The sequence below is a fragment of the Adiantum capillus-veneris genome, chromosome 22 (genome assembly GCF_014529385.1).
Source record: "Adiantum capillus-veneris isolate H3 chromosome 22, ASM1452938v2, whole genome shotgun sequence".
In the NCBI taxonomy this organism is placed as follows: Eukaryota; Viridiplantae; Streptophyta; class Polypodiopsida; order Polypodiales; family Pteridaceae; genus Adiantum; species Adiantum capillus-veneris.
In genome coordinates, this window is record NC_140952.1 from 108,034,067 (window position 1) to 108,045,233 (window position 11,167).

Below are 11,167 nucleotides of genomic sequence, written 5' to 3' on the forward strand. Positions count from 1 at the left end.
TTTATGCAAAGGCTTAACCCAATTAGTACTCCAATCATAAGGCATACCATGTTGAAGTGCAAGGTTGAACATATCACACATCAACTCATGGGTAAAATCTCCCGTCCATTTGATCATCTCCGGCTTGATACCTTGAAGATCTCCCGCTTTGCGAGTGGCCAACTTTTCAAGCCCACCGCATACATCCTCAATAGTAAAAAAAGACGGCATACATGGGAGTGAACCATAAAATGGCATTTTTTTAGTATTTGCTTGCTTATATAATTGCCTACAATGTGTGTACATATCCACTAGACTCAAGTTACCAAAATTCTCAACCCGCTTGCCTCTCAAGTTTCTCCAAAATCTTCCACATGCATGTGCCTTTTCTTGGACTTGAAATTCTTGTTGCTTTACTTCCCATCTTCTTCTCTTCTTTTGAATCAATGCCTTGTATGTATGCAAATGACTTTGATAGTTGTCTTTGTCCATAGTTGCATCAAGCTTTATCAAGGACTTTCGAGCATCTTGACATTCTTTATCAAACCACCTTTTGCGTTATCTATCTTTGTTGATACCATGGAGATGCTTTATGGCAAAGCATTCTTCCGCACAAGAACAAATAGCTTTCTTGAAATCTTCCCATTTAGTTTCCAATGGTGCATCACATTGAAGTTTTGTCATCCATAATTTTTTCTCAACCATTTCAATGTACATTGGTGCCCGTTTGAAATCCATACATAGTGATAACTTCTCTTTCCTTTGGCTGAGATTATCATGCTTAGTTGCTTCTCCACATGAAAGGTCAATACATAAGGTGCGATGGTCGGATTCCGGGGTCCATTGACCAAACATAAAACTCTTTATGCGATACATGATGGCTTCAGAGAGTAGCATATAGTCAATCACACTATCCCCATTATGTCTCCTACATGTAAATCCATTGGTTCCACTCCACAAAGATACACCATTGGCAATGAGCATACCCGTGCTATTACACATGTGTAAAAGTAACTTTCCATAGTGATCCGGCTCTTTCTCATCCATTGAAGTACGATCATACAAGTGAACTTCCTCCAACTCCCTTGAAATGTATGGCATATCAAATTGTTGAGTATCATGCTGCAATGTTTTTGTGCGAGCATTCATATCCCCAAATACAATAACATCACCTTCACCTTTGAAATAAGCAATGTCCTCTTCCAAATCAGAAAATGGTTGATCTCTATCCATGCAAGCATAAAAGAGAGAATCATGATGAGGAATGTAGCAACCGGCTACAAAAATGGGTGCTCTTTTTGGTGTCATAATTTTCAGCCATACATAACGTTTGTACTTGTCATCTTTCACAATTGATACAAAATCTTCCAATCCTTTCTTAACCATACATGCTAACCCTCCTTATCCTCTTCGTTGCTTGAGATTCTTTGACCACATCAATGAATGTACATTGTAATCCTCCAAGCCGTTAATCCTTTGTGTATCATGCTCCCAAGTTTCAACAAGAAGTACAACATCGTCTTTGCTTGTTAGTTCATCAATGCCAACCCCCGCATTCCATGGGTATCCATTACAATTCCAAAAGCATATTTTCAATTGTAACTCGGTCTCATAGGTCATGCATCCCTATTTGCTTGAGAGACTTGCCTCCTCCTTGGGCACATTTTCTTCATGAGAGATCTCCTTGTTTTTATTATTCTTTTCCTCGTATGCCTTGCGACGCATATTTTGTTGCTTAATAGTGCGATCTTCACATACAAAACATTTTGTATCCCTCAAATAGATCCAACTATTATCAAGGATAATCTTTCGCTTGGTCTCATCCGGCATGGTGCATACAATTGGCCGTTCTCCCGAGCGAGGAGCTCCTCGCTTTCCCACTCTATGTGCTCCATAGACCATAACTCCAGACATGCCAAAGTGGGTTTTGAAGAAATCTTCAATAACAATGGCAAGAGAAGGAGGTGTCTCTAACTTCTCTTCGGGAATTCCACGAATAACAATGTTCTTGGAACGTCGCTCCCGTTCCTTCAACTCCTCCACATCCACATTCTCAACATTCTTTGTTTGAACCATAGCTTGCATGAGTGAGGAATTAGAAACCACATTGCTACCACATACATCAGCCCAAGACTTGTTTGTGCATAGATTTTTCATGTCGCATACATCCCGGCTCATAGTGTCAAATTTCTCCTCTTTCAATACGTGGTCATGCTCTACTTTGCTCATCCGCTCCTTCAAAGCATTCAAGTCCACAAGAGAGCGTTTACATGCCTTGACTTCCTCTTCAAGTTGCATCAAACGTGTTGTTTGCATCTCAAGTGTCCTCTTGAGATTCTCATTCTCAACCACAAGTACCCTTAGTGTGCCATTCTCCATTGTTAGTGCTTGTAAGTCTTCGCCTTGTTTGTTTACGGTCTCTTGCAATGATACCAAGTACGCCATGATCATGGGTTTCGATGTCGTTGGTTGGGTGGTTGTGTTGCTATCTCCACACTTAGGAGATTTTGGATCATTTTCCACAATGGTTGTGGACCTTGTTGAAGAAGAAGAACCCTTGCGAGTGCCGGAAGACATTGTATGTAAAATAGGAGATGAGAACCAATTTTGTTGAACCTGTTCACTTCGGAAATGCTGCTACAGAAACGCCTTCCATAACTCTGAAAATTTTTGTCTTTACATCAATGCCTAGAGGACTTCGTGCTCTTCGATTGAGGCTATAGATCACCCAAATCGGAGTTCGGATGAAGAAGTTATGATCAAAAGAGTGGACTGCTGTCTACTAGGTCAAAAAACGGCTATGTTTTTTGAGATTGAGAGAGAGAGAGAGAGAGAGAGAGAGAGAGAGAGAGAGAGAGAGAGAGAGAGAGAGAGAGAGAAGAAGAAGAAGAAGGCAAGCATTTTCTAGCGAGCGCTTTTTGGAATCCGAAAAGCAAATTCCAAAAAGATTCTGAAGAGAGAATGTGAGAGAGGGGGGGGGGGAGAGAGAGAGAGAGAATGCATATCACAAAGACCTATTCGACCTCTTTCCTTCACTCTCCCTCCCTCTCTCTCCATCTCCATTGAGAGAGAATGGGAGAGAGAGAGAGAGAGAGAGAGAGAGAGAGAGAGAGAGAGAGAGAGAGAGAGAGAGAGATCCTCTCTCTTTGTCTGGCTAACCCTCCCTCTATCTCTCCCTCTCTCCCACGTGTGTAAATTAAACAAATAGCTGATAAGTAGTTCACTGTGGTGAGAATAATAGCTTGCAGAAGAGGGAGAGAGAGGGAGGGGGCGGATACATCGTGTGAGAGATAGACATACATATCATAAGTCACAAAATACATCATCGTTCAGATCATGGACAACAAAAACAAAGCTTCAAAATATGAACATCCATTTTGTATTATGTGTAGGGCATAAGGCGGCACTCTATATGTTGTGATCGCATTTGATTTCTTCAAGGCCCGGCCTATATGGGCAAGAGATTATTCACCACATGCTCTAGATGCTCCTTTAGTCTTCCCTCATCATCCTCCATGATAATCCCAATTGTCTTCCAATAGGAGATGGTGAATTGGCTCTTCATTCAAGTTTAACAACATGCATGTCTTGAGCTCTATGTGCATTCGATAAAGTCCATACATTTTTACTATTGCCTTGACCACCTGCTTGACCCATTGGGTTCCATGTATTGCTTTGTTGTTGGTGATGGCCTCCACGGCATCCCAAAGCAGTCTTGATAAATGTCTCAAGCTCTTCAAACATTGTAAAGAAAAGTTATTGCTCAACACAAGCTAATGGGTGTAGAGTTCAAAAAAAGTGAAGATAATATCATTTTATAGCGCTTGATAAGCTACTACTTTAATATTAACATGAATAGATGGCTCATGTGACATGCCAATAACCTCATACCCTAAGGCATAATGTAAAAAGGCATCACAAGACATTTCACTATAATGTCAACAATCCAAAGAAGATACATTCCAAAATCATATAAATTTTTTGGAACTATTGATAATCCTTCATCATTGGGATTCCAAGACTGCAAATACTTGGAGAGACAGCTGACAATAAAATATACCTTGCAGAATATGTTTCATTGTTGAGGAAATTAAATTATAACCATGTTACTGTGAGAGTGCACGTGTGCAGAAGCGTGAGAGAGAGAGAGAGAGAGAGAGAGAGAGAGAGAGAGAGAGAGAGAGAGAGAGAGAGAGAGAGAGAGAATAAACACAAACGCCAGAGATGTTGAAGAGGGGGCGATCAACCCCCATGACTACCATGAGCAGAAGACCCAATACACAATAACCAGATGATGGAAGTGGGTACCACCTGGCTCCATAAGTAGGTGCCCAAGGGGAGGTAGGGCAAAGCCTGGAAAAATCCCCCACGACCCAACAAGAAATAAGTGAAATATGAGGGCGGCTGCACAATGCAGCCCAAATGCAAATGCGAAGGGTGACCAGTTCGGAGGCACACTAGCTGCCTGTTGGAATTAGGGTTGCAGAGAAACACACACAGCTTGGAGAAGATGAAGGAAGCTCAAGGCACACAATAGAGAGTGTGTTACTTAGTGTGCAATGGAAAGATAGATAGCCCTAGAGTGATGGGCGTGTATACAATGCTCCGGGGAAAAAACCTCCTAAAGAGAGAAAAAATGCTCCAACGGTCCTAGTGTGTTCACACACATCACTACCACATGTATATGGTAACAAATCCCCCCTGGAGTGATGCGATGAACGAGAGCTGGCACATGAGTAAAGGGAAGTGCCATGCCTTGAGGACATGATCAGTCCACAAAGGGGAGTAAGCCCAAAGCTTTGCGGAAAGCTTCAAGCTTCTCACGAGACAATGCCTTTGTGAAAAGATCTGCAAGGTTGTCATGTGTTGGCACATAAGCCAAGCTGATCTCTCCTGTTGAGAGCCTCTCCCTGACATAGTGGTAATGCACCTCAATGTGCTTTGTGCGAGCATGAAAAACCGGGTTCCTCGCAACTGCCAATGCACTCTGACTGTTAGTGTAGATAGTGAAGTGTCATGTCCAACACCCAAATTAGCCATAAGGCGTCTGAGCCATACACACTCAACCGTAGCTGTGAAGATTGCCCTGTACTTAGCCTCACAACTCGAAGTGGCCACAGTAGGTTGCTTCTTGCTCAACCATGATATACATGAAGTGCCAAGCATGAAACAAAAACCACTTGTGGACACTCGCGTGTCAAAACAACCAGCCCAATCTGAGTCCGAAAAAGCATGTAAGTCTGGCGGCAATGTAAAGTGCCACTAAGGTAGCGGAAAATCCTCTTGACAGCCTGCCAATGCTTAGACCCTGGGCTATGCATAAACCTGCTGACCTATGAGATTGCAAACTGAATATCCGGCCTCGTGTTGCTTACCTAAATGAGGCAGCCAACAACAGTTTGATAAAGAGTGACATCAGCAGGATTGCCAGCATCATGTAGACTCAACTTCAAACCTGTTTCCATGGGAGTGGCAATAGGTTTGCAATCCTCAAGTCCAAACTTACATAGCAATGTCTCTATGTAACTTTTTTGACACAAGGCAATACCACCATCACACTGCTTAAACTGCATACCCAAGTAATGATGCAACATCCCCAAATCTTTCATCTTGAAATTAGCATTCAAATCAGCCTTAAATTCAACAATATGTCTCTCATTTGGTCCAGTGATCAGCAAATCATCGACATAAAGAACCACAATGAGAAATACATCATCCTCATGCTTTACATACAATGTGCTTTCTGTTGGACTGTTACGAAAGCCTTGTTTGACCAAATGAGTGTCAGCTTTCTAATACCAAGCACGAGGAGATTGCTTCAACCCATACAAAGCCTTCTTACATCTTCACACTTTGTCCTCTTGTCCTTTTATGACAAAACCACGAGGTTGCATTAGATAAACTTCCTCAAATATGTCACCATTCAAGAAAGCAGTAACAATGTCTGATTGATGTACATCCCAACCAAAATGAGCTACCAATGCACATAGAAAACGCACAGTAGTCATCCGACAAGTGGGAGCAAAAGTCTCTTCATAATCTACGCCTTTTTGCTGTGCATAACCTTTTGCAACAAGTTGAGCCCTTATGGCGATCGATCTCACCATATGGCTTGCGTTTCAACTTGTAAACCCACTTCGTACCAATGGCCTTTCTGCCAGGAGGCAAATTTTATGACTTCTGTGCGTCATCAAAAGAGAGAGGCTCCTCAACATCATGTAAGCTAGACACATTCAAAGCATAACAATCTGATGCATAAGATGCATGGAGAGAGCCTAAACGAGTACGACTAGACAAAGGTGCATCCAATTTATTGTCACGCAAAGTGTGCACTAGCCATTTTGGCATACCTCTAGCCTGCTCATTTTCAGCCCTTTCCTTATCAAGTACATCATGTACATCTGCATGAGTAATAGGCTGATCTATAACATTTTCAAAAACCCCCATAGGCTGTATATTTGCCTCATTGGAAATTACATTGTATTTCCACCACTGAAAAGAGGCAACAAAGTGTTATAAATGTCCTGTGAGCTTACATTACTATCTCTAGTACATGATAGCAAGGGCTGAACAGAATCTTCCACAAACACTACATCCTGTGAAACCAGAATATGCTTTGTTTGCGGATGATATAACCTGTATCCTTTGCTTTCAGCACTATAACCAACAAAAATACATTTGACAGCCTTATCATCCAATTTTCTGTGTTGTCTTTGTGGCACCGAAGCATATGCCAAACATCCAAAAACACACACGTGCTCAATAGAAGGCTTTCTATCATGCCATGCTTCATATGGATTAATAGACTGCAAAGGTTTCGTAGGACACCTGTTAAGTACATAAGTGACACACATGATGGCCTCAAGCCAAAAAGAATGCGGCAAAGCTTGACTTTTGACGATACATCGTGCCATTTCCGTCAGCGACCTGTTTTTCCTCTCAACAACACCATTTTGCTGAGGTGTATAAGGCAATGTACATTGGTGTTTTATCCCACGACTAGCCAGAAATGCATTAAATTCATGAGACATATACTCCCCCCCTCGATCGAAGCGGAGGGTGCCCATAGTACATTTCGAGACATTTTCAGCTATAACCAGAAATTGTTTGAAGCACATCAGACTTTGCTTTAGGCGGAAATACCCATGCACTGGAGTAATCATCAATGAAAGTCACGAAGTAAAGGTAATTGCCCAAGGACGGAGTTTGCATGGGCCCACAAACATCACTATGCACAAGCTGCAACCTGCATGTGGCCCGAACTGAACCATCCTTTGGAAACTTAGAACGCGCATTTTACCTAAATACAGCCTTCACAAACATGTTTGACAGGCGCTTCAAGAGGCGGCAAAGAAGCAACCATATCAGATTTCTGCAAACACAACAAACTGGCAAAATTCAGATGACCAAAACATGCATGCCAAAGTTTTGCATCTGAAATAGCCCTTGAATCTGCAACAACATTTGCAAAATTTTGTCCACACTAGTCATACAAAGTGAGCTTATACAGCCCACGGCACAAAAGGCTAGATGCAACAATTTCATCACCAAAACTGAGATCATGAACTGTACATCTATCATCCACAAATTTGACTACAAGTCCAAGTCTAGCAAGTGCGGATACAGATAAGAGATTCTTCTTGATCCCAAGTACATAAAGTGTATCAACAACTGTGAAAGAACAGCCATTTGTAGCAGTAAGCACAATCTTTCCAACTCCCTGAACAGAATAAGAGGCATTGTTGGCACAAGTGACATAATTCCGATGAGGGACAGAATTGAGAGAGGTGAACAATTCACGATGTGAGGTAATGTGCTTTGTAGCACCACTGTCAAAATACCATGTGAATCTGCAGCAACTGCCAAGCATGCATCATGGACAACAGGATTGTAAGTGCACTCTGCGCTAGAAGCCCATCCTGCATCAACATCAACAACACAGTCTCCTTTCACAGAAGACTCAACAATGGATGCATTTGTAGTGGAACCAACATTTGCAATGGAACCACCCTCTTTCTTCTTAGCCTCTTTGGCCTTCAACTTAGGACACGACTTGATCAAGTGATCATTAGCTTTATAATAATGGCAACGCATCTTCTTTTTGCCCTTATCACTAGAATTGCCAGACGAAGTGCTGCCAACAGATGCATTGCCACTCGCAGCAGAACCATAAGAAGTGGCTGCATTGCTGCTACCACCCTTTCTTTGAGAAGCAATAAAAGCCTGTTCAACTGCACGCTATCTAGTCCTGTTTTTTCTGGAAAGTGACTCTTGCAACAGCAATGTGCATAATGCATCAAGCTTGACAACTTCTGGATTTCCTTGGGTCATAAATCTCCAAGTACTAGCAAAAGTCGGGTAAGAATCTGGTAAGGCATCAAGAACAGTTTGCACAAGGGAACTGTCCGAAATGACTTCACCTGCAGAAATAAGCTGCTCATTGATATCCTTGACACTAGCAAGGAAAGTGTCCATATCATCTTCCTCATGCATAATCTTCGACTCTAGCTCTTTACGCAGCAAAGCAATTTTAGCCTCATTGCGACTTGCATAAAGACCGCTAGAATATCCCAAGCCTGTTTTGCAGGTTTTGCTGAATGAATGTGAGGAACAATGGTGTGCTTCACAGACAATGCAATCAATGCATGAGCGTGCGCATCCTTTACATCCCAATGAGCTTGTTCTGCCGTAGGCAAAACAACTCTAATAGCAGCAATCCTTGCAGCAAGACCTGCAACATCCTCAACATCCCCTACATCCTCAGAACCAGCATGTACATCAATGCCCTACACAATGTTCCAGACGCCCTTTGACACAAGAACATGTTGCATCATATAAGCCCACATAGAGTAGTTGTCCCCATCCAACCTGTCCTCAGCAGCAAACATCTTGAACACATCTGTGTTGTTGTCAGCCATGGTAAATGTTGCACCTGATGTGGAAACTGCCCAAAAATAGATGAAACGGAGCGGGAACAACACGTGCTATATAGCACAAATCGTAGAAGACTATGAGGCACCTGTTATGCACAAAACGACACTGACAGAAATTTCGCACAAAATGACAAAATAGCGTGTGCAGTACTGCCTGTAGTGGAAATGGAGGCCGAAATCAGCCCGAATAAAAAATATGAGCAAACGCTTGCCAAACCTATGAATGCTTGCCAAACCTCATTGTAATCGAAGAAAGTGAGCAGGCGTGTGCTGGAGCAGCTGGCGACTAAGCCCGGGAGGACGTAACCTGCTCTGATACCAATTGTTGGAATTAGGGTTGCAGAGAAACGCACACAGCTTGGAGAAGACAAAGAAAGCTCAAGGCGCACAATAGAGAGAGTGTTACTTAGTGTGCCAATGGAAAGATAGATAGACCTAGAGTGATGGGCTTATATACAATGCTCAGGGGAGAAAACCTCCTAAAGAGGGAAAAAATGCCTCGGCGGTCCTAGTGTGTTCACACACATCACTACCACATGTATATAGTAACACTGCCCTAGACCTTTGAAGCAGTAGAGTGGTGTAAGTCTAACACTCCCTCTCAGCACCTGATGCTGAACAAACCGCATGAAGTCGAAGATGTGAGGAAAATGATGAAGATGCCTCTTGTAATGTCCATTGAAGGACAATATTCTAGCGAACTCGATGAGTGTAGTAGCAGTCTTGGGTGTCCCAATCTCCGAGAGATCTTTATGGTAAAGTATCGTCACGAGGAGTGTAGCAAACTGCTGTACTCCGCCAATGCACGGTGAAGATACTGCGTGAAGGTCCAAAACTGAGTGTGAAGACAACTCTTTGTCGTAAAAGAAGTGCCAATAGACATGCAAGTGTCCTGCCCAATAGGACATGTGGTGTTTATAGTCAAACCAATCTGGAGAAAATAGGGAAGCCCATGAACCATCATGAGAATGACTGGAAGCCTGTCAATGCATGAACATGCAACCCAAGGTGTGTCCAGGTGGCTAAGTTGTAAAAAACTCCAGGAAGGCGAGATGTAGCAATCTGCGTCGTAAATGTGCACCGAATCAAGGAAAGCCAGACTAAACAATCTGCACTGTAGAAGCTACCGTAAGCTACAACAGTCACCGAGAGACCGCACAGACCACCACCAGATGGTGTCCTGTCAGTAGGTAGGGTAATCCAAGATGAGTGGAAAGCCAGACTAAACAGTCTGCACTGTGAAGAGCCTTCGAGAAGAGGTGTGGTCAGACCAAGCTGTCTACACCGTAATCATCTTGTAGAAGTAGGGAAGCCAGAGTAAGCAGTCTGCACTGTGAAGTGAAGTGGCCAAACCAAGATGTCTGCGCTGTCTTGCCTGTATCTCTTGCCTCCAATCCTCCTGTGTCAACCAAAATAGATTCCGTGCCAACAATGCCACCAAACCGCAACTCGATGTGGCTCTCAATGTGAATGAGTTGGGAGTGGCCTGCTGCCCATGTCAGGGGGTGGGTCTTCTGTAAGGTTACCGAGGGTGAGTGTAAGCAACTCTAAAGGTAATAATCCAAATGATCAGGAGTATAGAAGAGCAACTGCACTGCCATCCAAGCCAAGCTCCGGGTGACTCCGGATGTAGTCGTGTGATGATGCCTGATCTCCTGCATCTCAAGGGTAAACTCTCCAAGAGAGTTCAAAGCACTGAAGTCCCACTCCAGTCTGTGAATCCAAGCAATGAACTTATCCAAGAAGAGATCCAAGATCCTCTCCTTAAGTCCATGTAGATGCTCTTGTGTAAGCAAATGATCTGACATGTCGAGGTCAAGTGGTCAGTGTCTGCCCACACAAGATGGTGGTGTCTTCTCTGGGAATGTCGGAATCCCATATGCCATGATCATGGCCATATCTCAAGTGAACTCCTTTGATGAGTGCAAAGGTGTGCCCATTGCAAACCACAAGTCACCACCCCCTCTGGAGTGTGAAATCATCGAATGATGGCTGGAGTGAATGGATCTTCCAAGGATCTGATGCCCGTGTATAATCAAGTCGATGTTGAAGCTACCGTGTGTTGTAGAAGTCATCGAGAGACCGCAAGGACCACCACCGTATGGTGTCTGGATAGGAGGCAACTCCATCCTCTGTGAAAAATGCAAGCCAAGTGTCTGCTGTCCACCCAAAAACGCAACTACGAGGTGATGAAAACGTTGTTGTCTAGCGATTTTTAGCATGCTCATATGCTCCTGGCAGGGTCCAGAGTGGTG